General features: G+C 33.5%; 1 protein-coding gene across 1 annotated transcript in view; it reads left to right on the top strand.

Moving 5' to 3' along the window:
• The window catches only part of LOC129951997 (uncharacterized), a 55,215-nt gene that overhangs the window by 26,852 nt on the left and 10,953 nt on the right, over positions 1-17,410 (top strand). The gene's annotated exons all lie outside the window — the stretch shown is intronic.

Below are 17,410 nucleotides of genomic sequence, written 5' to 3'. Positions count from 1 at the left end.
AAACAAATTAAAAATGTTCTTAAGGAGATTATCTTAGTTTGCACACTTAAGTTAGAGAAACAAGAAAAGATAGAATTGAGGACATTTTATGGTTTCTTCATTAGACTACATATTTTGAAAGGAATGTATGTAAATGCTGACTTATTTCCGTTAAGGAAATGTTGTTATCGACGGAAGACACTCCTCTGGCATACTTAGCGTTGGCACGTACAGATCAGCCAACATAGATTCCGCGACCACTATTTAGTTAGTGCAGAACTGCGCGTGCGAATATCCATGGACGATTTAAGGCGAACATGAAATCCAAAAAGAGATGATTCAACGTTAGAAGACTGCAATAGGAAGACATTGCAAATGCCCTTGCCGAAAAAATATCCTTAGAGCTTGCAAAGAACCCGACAATTGATGAAATGTGTCCGTAAACCTACCGTCGGCCTTGCCAACGTGCAATCAGGAATGCTGGGGAAGAAGTGCTAGGGTTCCCACAGCCGTCACCGAGGAACTCCTGGTTTGACTCCGAATGTGCTCAAAAAAACAAATCCAAAACGGAAGAATACAGACTGTGTGGCAAGGAGGATAGAGATCTTCCAGACAAATTTAGGATCATGGAAAAGACCTTAGAATATAACATCGATACGCATCTCGGACACACTCAATGCTGATATTGCTGTAAGTTCGACCAATACCCTACCTGTCGAAGAAGACCGACATCACCCAGCATTAGACCTATCTTTTAATTTAAATATATGTTATGTTCCTAATTGCTCCAACGAAAATCTTGAATTTAACTTTAAGGTTGAACTTTTCAACCTGTTATGTAATGTTACCTGGAATCATTTGTTGAGAACTGTGACATTAATGCTACGTGCTCTGTAACTTTTTTATGAGACCACACCATTGAGAAAACCGCGCAATATTTCTAAATCTCCTCCATGGTTTGACTTTTGCCTAAAAAACTTAAAAAATAAAAGAAACAATAATAAAACAAAAGCTGATAATGACTTGGTAATATGCAATGAGCTAAGAAATACGTTTATTGACTATTCAGATATTCTTTATAATGACTTTATTTTAAATACTGAAACCAGAATAAAAAACACAAAACACTTTTGGAGCTATATTAATAGTAAGAGAAATAATGACGGGTATCCAAATTGCATGTCTTTCAACAAAGAACTTAACCATGACTCTGAACAAATTTCAAATATGTTTGCAAATTTTTTCAAAGATGCTTTCAAAGTGGCGAACTCCTGTCAAACGCCTGAGTTATTGGCGCTCTCACAAAATTTCCCTCATTTGAATTCAATTAGTCTTTGGATCTCTGAAGATGAAATCGTTCGCAAAGCTTCAGAACTTGACGTTGGTTATAGCCCTGGTCCAGATGGTGTTCTTATAGTTTGAAAAAAGCGGATTATATTTATCCTATCCTCTTCATATTCTTTTTAATGAATCCCTCAAATCTTCAATTTTTCCTAAAATTTGGAAGAGTTCGTACATAACACCGATACATGAAAAGGGTAGTAAAAATGAAATACAAAATTATCGTCCCATTGCAAAACTGTCGGTCATTCCTAAGTCATTTGAGTTCATTATTTGTTTAGTTGTAAGTCTATAATTTGTGACAGTTAACATGGTTTTGTTCAAAATAAGTCAATAGTTACTAACCTCTTATATTTCAGTTGTTTTTGTTTAGATTCGTTCGAAAAACGGAAACAAGTTGACTGTGTCTTCATAGACTTCAGTAAGGCCTTTGATAAATTGTGCCATAAAACGTTAACTTCCAAACTTAAATCCCAAGGCTTCAGCGATAAATTTGTTAGTTGGGTTTCGTCGTACTTTGTAGGAAACGGTCTCATAAATTGCTTTACTACCAACCGCTTATTTACAATTCCATTAAGTCAATAAAACCAAAACGCCAAATGTTCCCAACTTATTAACAAATTTTTTTTTATAAAAAAAGGGAATTTATTTCTTATAACACAAGAATATGACATCTCATATAATCCAATGGCATGAAAAAAAAACTGTAGTACAAATAGTCCAATAAGATTAATGACTTTCGCCAAAAATCGTATTCATGTTGCTCATTCGAACACAACGCGAACTTGCGCATGAAGCTTAAAACCATTATGTCAATGGTATAAAGTTTCAGTGAGTTTGACGTTTAAGTAAAATAGACCAATGTTCCGAGCCGTCCCGTACCAAATGTACCACTACAAAAATGTACCACTGCAAAAGAAAATTCTAAATTGCAAGTCCTCGTGGCGCAAAAGTGCACTTAACGAATTCTTTTACCCTCCAGACATCAACCGAGTTAGTTTTTTCTTCCATCGATCAGTGCGCTAGATACAAAAAAAAAAGTTAAAGCAAAGTAAAATAAAGAAAAGTAAAATAAAATCAAAGAAAAAAAAAATAAACTAGAAAAAGAAAGAAAACTAAAACCAAATCCAAAACCAAAGCAGTAAAAGACAAGAAGACATAAAGGATAAATCATCCCCCAAAAATCAAAAAAAGTAGGTACGTACTTAATAGGATACATTCTTGTTGTAAAATCTAAAAATGATTTCGTGTAGGAACCCGAATTTGAGTCCTAGACCGAGGTGTGAAACTTGTCCTTCATCATCAGAGAGAAAACAAGTTTGGATCTAAGCAAAAGATTCAGATAGAAAAAGTTGTCTCACAAATAATCCGGAGACAAACTAGGAAACATCTTTCAAAGACATCTATGCGAAGAAAATTCAGTTGCTACAGACAGGTTCAAGATCTTCGGTGTCTTATTCACCAAATTCATTAAGAAAAAAAAGTTAAATTTAAGTGCTAAAAAAAAGAAGAAAAAGAAAAGAAAGGAAAAATTAGGCAGGAAAGTAAGTTAAAAAAAAGGAAGATTAAAGTACCTAAAAGAAAAGACCTAAGGAAATTAAAGAAATTAAGTGTAATTTAAGAAAACTAAAGGCTGTTACAAGGATCAGTGGAGCGGGTAATGGCGTAGGAATATTTCATAGGTTTGTATCTTCGAAATACTTTATAGAGTGGGTTATGATAAGCTCCGAGGACATGAAAATATGTATATGTCCTCCTCTAAGAAGATGTCGTACAAAAAGAGGAAGTTTTAAAATATCGGTCGCTATAATTCGGGTCCCTCTTCTTTAAAAGATGGAAAATTTAACAATCAATTAACAACTCAGATTAAGGCTTAAAGAAAGTTACCTAGTCCCTTAGCGAGTAACAAGATCCCCCCCCATTGACGAGCTAAGCATGGTAACCAGCAAGCCTTAGGTTACCAGAGCTTTGGGACACCACTAACAACTCCTGCCTTGACAGACCGATGGGTCTGTAGACATCGGAACTAAAGGTGGGGAAAGTCGTTAGTGGAAAAACTTTTAGAAGAAAGAGAGCACGTACAAATTAAGTTTCGGACTCGCAAGTTCCTTTTTGGTTTTAAGAACCGAGGATATTACTGTTCTCCCTTTTCTTTCGTAAGTGAATGTATGCAAATACGCATACAAAAATATTTGGCCAGTTAAAAAAAAAAAAGTTTTTACCGTTACAACTTACATAATAGATCATACAGCGTTGTTTTTAAGAATAAGTATATTTTATAACAATTTTGGCGCACAACAAGGTAGCAACTTAGGACCTTTACTGTTTATTTTGTACGTTCACGACTTACCTTCAAGTATAAAACACTCATCTGAATTTATTTACGCTGACAACATTAAAATTTTCAAACGTATTGATTCACTTGACGAAATAGTTTTCAAGTTACTAAACATAGACAAATATATCTCAATTTGTTATACATTCAAGCAAAATGTTTTGACTTTCAATTATCAATAAGACTCTTCTTATTTGACTAAACTCTCTACTTTATTTGACCTATGTAGGTATTTTTCTTGTTTCACAATTGACTTTTACAAATCATTATGAGTATATTATTAAAAAGTCAAATAAGACACCCGGATTTATAAAACGATTTTCACATGATTTTCGCGACCCTTATATTCTTAAACTTCTTTTTATATATCCTTTGTAAGACCAATATTGGAATATGGCTGCATAATATGGGCTCCCTTTTATTCAGCCCATATAAACAGTATAGAAGGAGTAGAAAGAAGATTTATTCGCATGGTCCAATAGGCTCAAACTTCCACTCACGATCATTAATCTTCCGTCGCTTTCTAAACACAGAGAGTACATTCAACTGTGCTTCATTATAAATTTAATCAATGGGTCAGTCACCATCAATTTTGGAACAATTAAACTTTATTTATAGCCGTACAAGTATTAGAAGACAAGTTCCATTATGTCCTTTATCAAACAGATCGAACTATGGTAAAAACAGTCCCCTCAACCAAGTGATTTCAGTTTACAACAAGTATTACTTTTTGGTATAATCCGTAAGCGATTATTTTAAAAGTAAAACATTTAAAGTACATTTTTTTAATACTCCAGTTTTGCTTTTTTTTGTGTATATCTATAAATCTAAGAACAAATTTAATATTAGTATTAAGTTCTAATGTTAGTTTGTTTAACCCTAGAAAGATAACCATATTTCATAGACCATAAGTGATACACATGATTTTTACGTTCATTAGACGTAGGTTATCTTTCTAGGGTTAACTAATTTAATAAAATCAAATTAAAGCAAAGCAAATCAAATTAAATCATAGAAACGATTTTTTTTTAATTCATAAAAAGTGCGTATACGCCATAGTGTACGATTATGGTGTGATGTTGATAGACTATATTGCTGATGTTTTGTTTTGGCAGCGTGCCTCAAAAATATGCTCAGAACTGTGAATAAGAGTATGTGTTGTAACTTGTTACAAGAACACAAGAATAAATTTAGGATTATCTCAATTTCATTTGCAATTGATTTCTTCATAAAACTTAAAATCATCAAAATCCTATTTGTAACTTTAAATAACAATTTAAATAAAATAAATGTATCTAAGTTAACATCCAAGATGAAGTAACAGTAGTTTATGATAGTAAACCCAATCACTTTGAGTAATTGAAAAAGGAGCTTCATGATTTTGTGCATCTCTGGTTAGGTTGAAAGTTCTTCGATAATTTCTTGGAAGAAAAGAATTTACTTGCAAGATGATTCTTCGAAAGCATTTACTATGCAACCACAACGAAACGCACGATTTATCAAATTTATTTTTCAAAATCAGTCACGATTTTATAAAGTGTAATAAATATTGATATTGAAAAGCATCACAGTCACATGTATTTGTAAGATTACATTTCGTTATCAAGCAAATGGAATGCAAAACTCGTTGACAATTAAAATGTTGTATCGATGTACAACGATTTTAGATTAAATTATATATTAATCTGGTCTCTAAGTAAGAGATGTAAATGATGATTGATGGTGAGAAGTATCAAGTTTACATTAATTCAATTTTAATTTTAATTAGCTTCATCTTTTTTTAGGTGTGATTATTGATTACAGAGGTAGTTTTATGTTATTTTAATGTGGTTGCTAACAAAAGAAGCTTTGTGTAAGTTGATAAAATTAAATTTATATTTGTTAAACCTTTAATCGATGTACCATGTAAAATGTATTTTATATAAATAATTGAATTGTAAAACATTAACAAAAGATTTTATATGAAGATTTTACTTAGGAACATGAAAAGAAGGAAACCCGATGACGCATCTTTGTTGTTTGTTGTTATCCGGGGTGAAATTCTTAGAGTGCTAATTTTTCTTGTACGTTTTTAAATTAAAATGACAAGGGAAATGGTTTTTCTTACATTCAGTTCACGTACCGAAGGACGAAAAAAAATACATGTCATCTTGATCTTAAAGAAGAAGGAGGTCAAATGGTATTAGACACATCATTACACCCAGAGTTTGATAATTTTAGACAAATTATGATTAATGAAGAAATCACTTCGTAAAACAGATTGCAAATTTAATAATTATTAATTTCTGAACATGAGAAGGAAATTTATTTTATTTGTAGTAACATACAAAATAATAAACACATTTATGGTTTAAGGCATCGATATTAATTATGTTATTATGTTAGCAATAATAAATAAAAATGGATACAATTCAAAGTGGAATTAATACTTTTAAGCGTTTTTCTTAAGTTTCCCAAAAAAATCCACGATTTTCTTTAATTGTAGGTTGTTTGTGGTAAATCGTCAGTATATCCACAGAATTTTCCATCTATTAAATAAATAATTAAGGTGGCGCAACAGTCTGTAGAGAACCAGGGCCTAGTGACTCACAACTCTCAACCGTGTGCGAGTAATTGCAGGTATGGAGGGGAACTACAGTTTAAATGCCGAATCCGAACAGCTAATATGAGAAAGCACTTTTTCATGTCAAGAATTACTGTTGGAGAATTCAATTCCTCGCAAGAGGCAGTACCCGTGAATAAAACTTTAGGTGGCACAGGCAGGGATTAAACTCAAGACCTCTAGCATGACAGTCCAACGCACTAACCATCATGAAACGGGTACTACATTTTTTGTAACTATTAGTTTCTTTAAAATCGTAGGATGTGAGAGCTGTTTCCCTGTTGAAATCTAAAGAGAAACTCAGTCTTACACCTATGTATATAGAAAAAAGAGGTGAGATCCGACCCACGCTGATAACTTCCCACCATCTCTGTTGATTTTCCTTGCCTAAAAGGTGTGTAGGTTTTTGTGTTTTGTTATAAAGTTATCGGTTGAATTATTCTTAAAAAATTAAAATTACCAACAATATTTTGCATACACAAAAGAGTTTGATTTCAAAATCTATTTTTGTTAGCGAGATTTGTATTCGAAAACCAATTTTTACCAATTTAGCATTTCTTAAAAGTTTTATTTCTAATATAAACAAATACAAATCGGATGAATGAAATTAATTTGAAGTCAATTTCTTCTATTACTCAGAGATAGCGAGAACCGAACATTAATTTTTACCAATTTTGCGTAGTATTTTATGTAGATTTTATTTTTTTTAGGAAAAAAACTGATTATTAGATTTGTATAAAATGTTGAAAACAATATAAAATTAATTTTAAGCTTCTATCTTAAATTTTTGAAAAGATGTTGGAGTCGAAAATCAATTTTTACCAACTTTTTATTAATTATTTTTTAAGTTTTTTTCTTCTTATTTTTATTTCTTATAAAAATCTGATTTTTCTCAAAATGTTGCCAGATGTTAAGAACGTTATTTTTTCGTTGCACAAAGTAGTTTTGGAGATGAAATCATCTTTTGACTTTAAAGCCGAGAATTGTCAAAATGTTCAATTCGACAAATCGGACCTATAACAATAACTTCCTATGGGAAGTTGAAAAAACAGGAAATTAACAATAATACGTTTTAAAAGGCGCTATTCAAGAAAGATTGGATTTAAAAAAAATTGTAATCGTATTCTTAAGATTATTATTGAAGAAATAATGCTATGATTAATAAATAGTGCACAGATTAATATACCAATGAAAAGACGTCCGAGTACTTTGATGATTCAAAAGAGCTGAAAGTTTATTATTTGACATAAGTTTTAATGACATTTGTAAAGAGCTTTTATCATTGTTATTAGACTAAGATAAAAGAGTTGTTCAATGATAAATGAGAAAAGAACTAAAAGCAACACTATTAAAGGTTTTTTTTTTTTGAGGTTAGGATTTTCATGTATTAGTATTTGACAGATCACGCGGGATTTCAGACATGGTGTCAAAGAGAAAGATGCTCAGTATGCTTTGACATTTCATCATGAATAGACTTACTAACGAGCAACGCTTGCAAATCATTGAATTTTATTACCAAAATCAGTGTTCGGTTCGAAATGTGTTTCGCGCTTTGCGTCCGATTTATGGTCTACATAATCGACCAAGTGAGCAAACAATTAATGCGATTGTGACCAAGTTTCGCACTCAGTTTACTTTATTGGACATTAAACCAACCACACGAATGCGTACAGTGCGTACAGAAGAGAATATTGCGTCTGTTTCTGAGAGTGTTGCTAAAGACCGTGAAATGTCGATTCGTCGCCGTTCGCAGCAATTGGGTTTTTGTTATTCGACCACATGGAAGATTTTACGCAAAGATGTTGGTGTAAAACCGTATAAAATACAGTTCGTGCAAGAACTGAAGCCGAACGATCTGCCACAACGTCGAATTTTCAGTGAATGGGTCCTACAAAAGTTGGTAGAAAATCCGCTTTTTTATCGACAAATTTTGTTCAGCGATGAGGCTCATTTCTGGTTGAATGGCTACGTAAATAAGCAAAATTGCCGCATTTGGAGTGAAGAGCAACCAGAAGCCGTTCAATAACTGCCCATGCATCCCGAAAAATGCACTGTTTGGTGTGGTTTGTACGCTGGTGGAATCATTGGACCGTATTTTTTCAAAGATGCTGTTGGACGCAACGTTACGGTGAATGGCGATCGCTATCGTTCAATGCTAACAAACTTTTTGTTGCCAAAAATGGAAGAACTGAACTTGGTTGACATGTGGTTTCAACAAGATGGCGCTACATGTCACACAGCTCGCGATTCTATGGCCATTTTGAGGGAAAACTTCGGAGAACAATTCATCTCAAGGAATGGACCGGTAAGTTGGCCACCAAGATCATGCGATTTGACGCCTTTAGACTATGTTTTGTGGGGCTACGTCAAGTCTAAAGTCTACACAAATAAGCCAGCAACTATTACAGCTTTGGAAGACAACATTTCCGAAGAAATTCGGGCTATTTCGGCCGAAATGCTCGAAAAAGTTACCCAACATTGGACTTTCCGAATGGACCACCTAAGACGCAGCCGCGGTCAACATTTAAATGAAATTATCTTTAAAAAGTAAATGTCATGGACCAATCTAACGTTTCAAATAAAGAATCGATGAGATTTTGCAAATTGTATGCGTTTTTTTTTTTTTAAAGTTTTCAAGCTCTTAAAAAATCACCGTTTATATTAATTATTACAACAATTATTTCGGGACTTTTGGAAGGCAGGATTTTTAAAAGTGGGATTCATATTCTCTTTAAATCAGAAATGTTCAGTCAGCCGATTAAAAATTTTGTTTTCTTAGAATCAACTCCCTAAAAGAGTTTACTCGCAAGAACTGACTTAGTCAAAATTGGACTTATTTTATTCCACCAAACTTGGACTTATTTTATATGAAACAAATCCCATAGTTTTTGGCACAAAGTCGAAATATAAAGTAAGATCAAAATGCAGTTTTAAGATATTCTTAAAGCAATGGATAAACCAAAATATTGACCAACATATTCCACTTTGTTATCTTCACCAATTTTATAACGTAATTATGCAAACAATATTTAACTTTAAAGTTACAACTTAATTTTTTAAAATAAGTTATAAAAGACCCCATGTCCTTATTCAAAAAAAAATTAACCTAACAATATACATAACTTCATTGCAATGAAACAAATAAAATAAAATAAGTGTTCAAATATTCACTTTCGTTAAATCCTCGGGGAACACCGCTCAACATTTCTTTTTCCTTTAACAAAATGAAATCAATTGGGGAAATGAGTGCTTCCGACGTAGAATGTCCTCATATGTCAATAACTTAAGTAAATTATTTAAAATATTAAAAACAAATTGGAAATGTTTGCTATAAAGTAAAAATACTTTCCGGATAAATAAAATTCACTAAAATTACCCTTTTCCGCACTATTCTCCCCTAATTTCTAACTTTCGTAGTAAAATTACCCAAAAAAAAGCTCCAAAAGGTGAAAAAAGTTTACTCAATGCCCCACTCTATAATTGTAGTCCTTCAGTTTTGTCAGAACTGTATGTTTGTTTATATTTATATGTTAACAAACATACAACCGTTATGTATATTTACCTGTGGGTAATAAGAACACCATCATCATCATCCTCATGACTCTAATAGTAAAATGTTTGTATATAATTTAAGTCAGCAATTATGCAAATTTATTTTTAGAACTGTAAGCTGGTAAACTTGTTGAATATTGAGGATTTTTGTTTTTTTAGTTAACAAAATAAAAATAACAACAAAACAAATGCAAGGATTCTTTTGCCTAATTGCTCTGACTACAAAATGAGCTTTTTAAAAAATATAGAAAGCATTTCATGATGAAATTATTTTTAAATGCGAAAATTTAAAAAATGAGATTTTTTAAGAACTTATGTTAATTTACGTTACTGCACGCTTGCTGTAAACATTAATAATGGTAAAAAACTTAATTTTGAAATTTGAATTTCTGCTGCACGTGTGAATATTTAAATATGCATATGAATACATTTTTTAGAACTCTTAAATTTTTAAAATATGAAATTTGTTTCAAGTCAATACCATTTTTTGTTTGCATTCGTAAAATATTCCAACTCAAGATTTTAATCAAAACATAACAATACGCAGCCGGCTGCTGGCACTGGTAAGAAGTTTTTAAAGATTTTCAAATATACAAATTTTGCATAATTTAAGTTTGTTTTTGAGAAATCAAATCACAAAAAAATATTTGAACACGAAATTTTTTGGCAGGTACATTTTTAAATCTTAAAATTCAGGAAATTGTATTTTTAAGCACTTAATTTAATTTAATATTTCGAAACAAAATTTTGTATACAACAAATTTATTAAAAAAAATATAAAGAAATTATTTTTAAACAGACTCTTTAGATAGTTGTTAAAAGTTTTTCATTTCATGGTTACAAGTCGGTAACTCTGCCATTTGAAACCTGTCAAACTCAACTGTCAATTGAAGTATCATAATATTATTAGAATGTTTGCTATTTAAGATAATAAGTTGTTTGATAATGGAAAAACGCTTTGAAATTGTTAAAACTTTCTACGAAAATTAAAAGGATGCGTTGCTGATTTCATTGCCGTAAGGTTTGCTCCTCATTGTAATGAACTAACTTACTTACTTAAGGTGGCGCTACAGTCGTGTATGAACTAGGGCCTCACCCAACAAACTTCTCTATCTGGCTCGGTCCCTAGCTAGATGTCTCCAGTTTCGCGCTCCAAGTTGGGTGTGGTCACTTTCCACTTGTACGCGCCACCTGATCCCCAGTGTTTTTCTACTGCGCTGTCCTGTTTCCATGCGCTCTACGTGACCCAGCCATCTTAGTCGGTGGACTTTTTCCCTTCAGGCAAAGTCTACGTCGCTGTACAGCTCGTCGTTCCATTTTCTCCTCCACTCCCCTTCGGTGCATTCGGGACCGTAGATCACACGAATAACTTTTCTCTAGAAACGACCCAAGGTGCTTCCAATCTTTTTTTGTAATATTTCATGCTTCTGCACCGTATAGCAGTACGGCGATGATAAGGGTCTTATATAGCGAAACTTTGGTCCCTCAAGAGAGGACTTTACCACTTAATTGCTTTCTTCCTGTCTTCGTCTCAACATGCCTACTGTAAGGGTAAATCGGTGGAAACAGCGTTACACACTTTAGTACGCACCATCGAATATTCCCTCCATCATAAAGAGTTCACTATGGTTGCTTTCCTTGACATCGAAGGTGCCTTTAACAACGTGGACACATCTGCAATCACTTCTGCACTGACATCTCTAAATGTAGAGAGTTCGCTTCGGGAGTTAATTCATTTAATGCTTACTAGCAGAATAATTAACTAAAAACTGGGCAACTCTTCTTGCAGACGATTCGTTAGTAGAGGGACACCGCAAGGTGGTGTTCTATCCCCTCTCCTCTGGAACCTAGTGGTGAATGAAATCCTAACTAGTCTGGATGCGGAGGGTTTCAGAGTGATAGCCTATGCGGACGACGTTGCTATAGCAGTTTCAGGAAAGCATCTTAATATCCTAAAAGAACTCTTACACAATGCCTTGAACAGACTAATACTTTTTGCTGATCGGTGTGGACTGGGTGTTAACCCACACAAAACCGATCTGGTCTTATTTTCGATTAGATACAAAATTTCATATTAAAGGAATCCAATTAAAATTCTCAGACGTGGATAAATACCTGGGTCTTGTCTTACATACAAATTAAATTGGAAACACAACGTACAGGAAAGAGTCAAAAAAGCTACTGTAGCTCTCTTTTCTTGCAAAAAAGCTATTGGTAATAAATGGGGTTTACAACCCAGAATCACGCATTGGCTATACACATCGGTAATCAGCCGATTTTAATTTACGGTGTGGCAGTATGGTGGACTGCTTTAGAGAAAGGTATAAACAGGGATAAGTTAAATAAAGTCCAACGTTCAGCCTGCCTGTGTATAAGCGGATCGCTTCGCACGACCCCGTCTGCGGCACTGGACACCTTGCTCTACCTTACACCTCTATCCGCCTCAATGCTTCGTCGCAGTGGACTAACAATAACATTGGACACTCCGTAATTCTAAGGTACTTAGAATCAATTCCAAAGCACACAGACTACACCATCCCACAACTACAATTCGACAGAAACTTCCAGATTTCTATACCTACCAGTTTTTTTTGGGAGGATAGGACATTCTTGGAGGATGAGTCAATCCATTTTTACACAGATGGCTCAAAAACCAAAGAAGGGGTTGGTGGAAATGTGTACTCTGAACGACTGAAATTAAGTCTCCCTTCCACCTTCCCAATCATTGTAGCGTGTTCCAGGCGGAACTTTTGGCGATTAAGGAAGTCTTGTCTTGGCTCAAAGAAAACGTGATATCAACATCTGATATCCGTATTTTCTCCGACAGCCAGGCCGCTATCAAATCTCTGGACTCTGTCTCTACAAACTCTATAACAGTCCATAACTGTCTATCATCTCTAATGGAGATGGCGCAACAGTTTAATATTCACCTTTGCTGGGTGCCGGGCCATAGAGACATTCAAGGTAACTGTAAGGCAGATGAACTCGCCAGGAACGGTACAGTACAACCCATCCTACCACGTTTGGCAAGTACTGGCATACCAATCGCTACTTGTAAACTGCTACTAATGCAAGACGCTGTGAGGAGGGCAGGCACCAGGTGGACCAACATCACCACGTGTCAAGCCACAAAAAACATCTGGCCAACACTGGATTTAAAACGTTCAAGGTGCTTGCTCTCTCTAAGCAGATGGCATATAAGCTCGATAATAGGTGTCATAACCGGACACTGTCAAATAGGAAAGCACGCCATGAGACTAGGCGTATTTTCAAATGACTTTTGCAGAAGCTGTATGGACGAGGAAGACTAAGAAACGGTTCTTCATCTTCTCTGCACATGCCCTGCTCTAGCTCGAAAACGCAAGAATTACCTAGGAGAATTCTTCTTTAACGATCTAAACGATCTAAATCATATCGGGATAATCAGCCTCTCACGTTTCGTAAGAGACTCTAACTGGTTCCATTGAGCTTAGGAGGAAGCCTCAAGATTCATGTGGTATCACAATGGGCCATTAAACTGGCCTAAGTGTGTCCGTTCCATCTTGGACAGCCACTATAACCTAACCTAACCTAATTGCTTTCTTAGCTGGTGTTGTTTTCTGTGTTTACAGCGGAGCCTAGGTAGACAGAGTCCTTGACTACTTCAAAGTTACGTCTGTCGATGGAGATGTTTTGACCAAGACGTCGGTGTTGTATGTCCTTTCTTGATGACAGCATGTACTTTGTTTGGCCCTCATTAACCGTTAAATCCATTTTTACCCCCTCTGCCTCAATACTCACAAAAGCCCCATTGACATCACGCTGAGTTCTTCCGATTATGTCAAGGTCATCAGCATATGCTATTAATTGGACAGACTTTTGAAAGATAGTGCCTCTAGTGTTGACGTGTGAGCTCTGCACTATTCTTTCAAGCACGATGTTAAAAAAATCGCATGACAGCGCATCACCTTGTCTAAAACCTTTTTTGACATCAAAAGGTTCTGTTAAGTTGTTTCCAACCTTTATGGAGCAGCGTGAATTCTCCATGGTCATCCTGCACAAACGGACGAGTTTGGCAGGGATGCCAAAACTAGACATGGCTCTATACAGCTCGTCCCTGTAGATGCTGTCATATGCGGCCTTGAAATCGATGTAAAGATGGTGGGTGTCGATTTGGTGATCTTGGGTTTTTCCAGGATCTGCTCTTTATGTAAATATTTGATCGACTGTGGACTTTCCTGGTGTAAAACCACACCGATAACGACCTATCAGGTTGTTGACGATGGACTTTAGACGTTCACATATTACGGCAGAGAAGATTTTATAGGCGATGTTAAGTAGACTGATTCCTCTATAGTTGGTGCAGTTTAGAGGGTCTGCTTTTTCAAAAATGTAATGAACGCTTCTTCCAAAAATGTTGCTGATGACCTGATTTAATCTATGTGTGGTTCCAAAATGACTTACAATAAGTAACAAAACTCTAACAATTAAAAATTACAAACTTTATAAAGAAATACAATTTTTATTACTGATTACTGTGCCTGTTTTAATAAGTTTTAATTTCGAAACTGAAAATTGAATGACATTGCAATATGTATTTTGTTTATTAAATGTTCTTATTGGATTTCTTTAAAAAAATGTCTTTGTTTTAAAAAACCTCATTTAAATCAATAATTTAATTTTTCTAATAAATGTTGATAAGAAAAACACACTTATTTTGTGGAGGTTCTTTCTCCACCTTTTGATGTTATTGCCTGAAAAATAAAAGTATTTAAAGTCAATATCCCTCACAAAGTTGTCATATTAACAATCGTCGATAATCAACTTAAAATTTGACCAAATTGTCGTATTGACTTCCGATAGTTAATATGACAATTTAGTTGTTTATATAACAATTTGGTTGTCATATTAACTACCAAAATTGACTTTCGAAAATTGTTATATTGACTATCCGGTAGTCAAATTTGATTTAGCAGTTGCCATATTGACTACCTTAGTTTTCATATTGACTTTAAGGTTGTAAAAGATTTTAGGATCCAAAAATTGACAACCGCGGTCGCTGGATAAAAATTGGCTATTAAATAGTCAAGTTGACTATTAAAATAGTCAAAAGGATGACTTTTTTGCTACAGGCTCAAAGAGAAGGTAGGTATTCCGAACGTCTAAACATACGAAGGTAGGAACATCTGTACACAAGCTACATTCAATTATCTTTTAAATAGCATTTCTACTTCATCCATTACAAAAATCATTAAATTGTATCGGTCAAATTCTCAAAAGTCAGTGAGTTCAACTAAAAGACCAATTTCATCAAAATCCTCATTTTCAAAGTATTGTAGCAATTTGTTTTACTGTAAACTGGCTTCGTCGGCAAAGGGTATTTTAAGTTTCGAATCAGTTTAACAACCTAATGTTTTTCAGGAAACACCACTTTAAAACACAACCTTTTAGCCTGTCTTTTTAATGAGAGATATTGGTCGAATAACTCGAAATATGTGTCATTGAATCAAATGTTACGAATTTTTGAATTCAGAGAATTGACTGTTAGAAACGTGCCACACGAGAAACTGTACACACGTGGACACTGGACACACCTATAACGTCGAATTTTATAATAAGTCTTATTTTATTAAAAACTTTACCTCTACTAGTAAAATCTCTGAATTTTTTCTACATGAAAATATGGACATGTGTCGTTTTTCTCCTCATATAGATCCTTCAAACTTAAACAACATTCAAAACTGTGTGTTTGTCTTAAGGAGAACTCCCATAATCTAGCTTTAAGTATGTACAAGAGTCAATTCATCTAACTTTTTCAGTTTTTTTTTTAAGACGGGTAGCTATTTCTATGAATTCTGAAATGAGAATTCTGTTTTGAGTTCTTAGTAAAAGTAACTTGCAATGTATTCTATATAAATTATAGTTTATAGACTTGCAAACAAGAATCCTTTATTATTTTTCAAATTAATACCAAAAGGAAGACAAAGCAAAATTCTTATCCCTTGCACGGGTTTCTATATAAGTCCTGGATTTCCAACAAGAAACACCGACTCATCACTGATCCCCATATTTATTCCCGGAATTCTTTTAATATGTTTTCTATTTATTTTTATTCTTTTTTCCAAGTTGTTTATGGTGGGGTTTCCATAGATGCAAGTAGTCAATTATTTTCATATAATATCTATCATTGTTGGCATGCAATTTCAATTTTATGTACAGTTTAAGTGGGAAGTGGGAAAAAGGAACCTACTTACGGGTATATTCGATCCAACAAAAATAGGGACTGAACTTTCAGTCCTCAATTGAATTTTACACAAATAACTTCTATTTTTAAAGAAATCATTTTACGCTGAATTTCTTTATATTTATCGACATCTCGTGATAAACTTACAATTTTTCATTCGAACTTTCTTTGAATTCTTGACTTTTATTCGAATGCAGATAATTTTCTAAGTTTAAAGTGAAAAAGAAGAAATATGTAATTTTTCGTGAAGTTCTTAATTTAATTTGACATTCAAGGGAAAATCTAAGAAATAACTCAAATAAATTAAATTTAATTTCGTAAGAATTAATTCAGTGGAAAAGGAGTACTATTTAAAATTCAAAGAGAAAAAGTTTTATTCTTCACAAATAACTTACACACATACATTTGTAATATAATGGTCCTTTGTAAAAAGTCTGTGGTTCAAAATGAAATTTCATTTGAAAAATCTTAAAGCTTAGTTACGTGCTCCGTATTGGTTTCAATGGTAGAAGTATTTTTGTTGGGAGAAATAACAATTTTTGGAAAGCACTTTCACAACAAATTTCTTGCGGTAAGTAAAAATGTATTGTAAAGAAAATCCATTCAGAAATAATGCACAATGGTCATTTTGTGGCATTATGCAGTTGACCCTATTTTCTAGAAGATTGACATATTTTGGTTTAAGCAACATTTCTAAACTTAAGATACTATTCTTAAATATGTTATGTGTGATTTTGATGTTTGTATATTAAATCAATCAATTAAGTGCAAATTATTGAAATTATTGAAAACGCTTTAAGTTTTTACCAAAGGATAACAAGTCCTTAGACAATTTGTTGAAAATTATTAGAATTGTTGGATATTACGTCAGGACTAAATATTGGTATAGTTTTTAATGACTTTTGTCTGGTATAGTTTTTTAGGACTTTTATTACACTATTGAAGTAAATAAATAAATAAATTGGGTGACTTACAACTCTCAACAATTTCTGTGTGCGAGTATTGTTGTCAGCGATATTGAAATACAATGTTAAAATATCGAATAGTGACAGTACTTTGACAGACTGACATCTTTAAAAAAAATTTGTTTGCTAAAGTAGAAGTTAAGAGCATTTATACTTTGACAAACGCTTAAATGAATCCTATTGAATTTTTCCTGAGAAAAAGATGATGAAGGTTTTTATAACTGATCTACATATTGTGAACCCTTCGAAAACTGCGGTAGTGTTTGAAAACTGCTATGAACTTTTAAATTTCCATCGAAAATTATTGTAATTGGTCCGTTTTATGGAATTGAAAATATTGACATTTCTGGGTAATTCAAGCCTCTAGAATCAAAATCTATGGCTCAAAATTTTAAACACAATTTTCAAGGTTT

The sequence above is a fragment of the Eupeodes corollae genome, chromosome 3, assembly GCF_945859685.1.
Source record: "Eupeodes corollae chromosome 3, idEupCoro1.1, whole genome shotgun sequence".
Taxonomy (NCBI): domain Eukaryota; kingdom Metazoa; phylum Arthropoda; class Insecta; order Diptera; family Syrphidae; genus Eupeodes; species Eupeodes corollae.
This window is presented reverse-complemented; position numbering and strand designations above follow the sequence as displayed.